The sequence below is a fragment of the Pseudomyrmex gracilis genome, unplaced genomic scaffold, assembly GCF_002006095.1.
Source record: "Pseudomyrmex gracilis isolate BER0280 unplaced genomic scaffold, ASM200609v1 scaffold_6034, whole genome shotgun sequence".
NCBI classification, from domain to species: domain Eukaryota; kingdom Metazoa; phylum Arthropoda; class Insecta; order Hymenoptera; family Formicidae; genus Pseudomyrmex; species Pseudomyrmex gracilis.
The window spans coordinates 1-1,335 of NW_018026618.1; the positions used below are offsets into that span (position 1 = coordinate 1).

Here is a 1,335-nt window from a genome sequence, read left to right on the forward strand (position 1 = left end):
TTACAATCATTGTGTGATATTCTTTGTAATTATATGTAGACTGTTTTTTAGCTATTTTATGATAGTGTTTTTTATGTGTGTTTTTATAGCCAGTAGATCTGGAAGTATAGGTGTTGTGCATTTAATAGAAACAGACGATGATATTACTTGGATAGAAATGGCACTGCTGGTCCATATACTGCAGTCCTTCCCTTCTCAATGTTTAATAGACATACACACACACACTTGTGCAATTACAAAATACAAATAACATTTATGAAAATTTGGTGACAAAAAATATCAGTGATGAACGTCAAAGGCCATGGAATCCTTTCGGTTCGACATTACTCATGGAAGATTGGCCATGTTTTATACAGAGGTTAGATTTATGCTATATAGAATTGTATTGAATACAAAAGATACATTATGTACACCAGATATTGACAAATTTGTATTTTTAGAATCGAACTGTTCTGGAAGCTGTAAAAGCTTGCTTTAAGACACATAACGCTCATAATCTTGAGACGCAGGCTCAGAGATCTCTCTGTGCAATAGAAATGAAATTGTGTATGTATGCCGCAGTGAACTCGGAATCTTATATAAAACATAGCTATTTCAAAGTAAACTTTCATTCACCGCAATTTTGTGATCCACTCAGAGATCAAAACATACATTAGCCTTTAGTGCCTCTCAATGAGAACAACGTAGTAATAATGGTATTGGCGCGACTAGATGCATCGTCATTATTTGACAGTATATATAATCTGATGCGAGTCATGTTGTAACTAATAGGATTAGTCACGTTACTTGCAACTGCATATTATCTGAATTTTTTAAATTCCAATGTCAATAGTAAGTATTAATCCTTTCTTGACAAACTATAAAGAGATCCTTAGTTGTGATATGATGTATGTATATATTCTTCTTTTATTGTATTCAGAAACAAATGTCATGTTCTCATTGCTGAATAGAGAAGCATTTGATTACATAGAATGTAGTCGTATAATATATGACATGAAGCAAAATCACTTTGACGCTTTTAGATTCAATTTGAAATTCGACGATATCAAAAGCGTAATCGAGTTCGGCCAATTGGGCAAAGGAAAGATTCTTCACGGCGAAGAATCCTATGATAGATCGATTGCGGGATGTGCTCGAGGCAAATATCTCGAGTAGTGATCCACCCACATCCGCGCAAAGTTTTCTCAGCGCGAAACCGAATCTAACAAACCGTCGATAATAACCAATCACGGGGAACAGTTTAAGAACCGATATTATAACGGTATCTTGGTCGATGCGAAGAGTCTTGGTTTTGACAGGTATATAATAAAGTAGCTTTCTCGATATGTTAATGTA

At 34.7% G+C, this 1,335-nt stretch overlaps 1 pseudogene; it reads left to right on the forward strand.

Annotated features, from left to right (window-relative positions):
* The first annotated feature begins 89 nt into the window (after nucleotides 1-89).
* On the forward strand, nucleotides 90-1,298 carry LOC109863526 (annotated as a pseudogene).
* The last annotated feature ends 37 nt before the right edge of the window (nucleotides 1,299-1,335 follow it).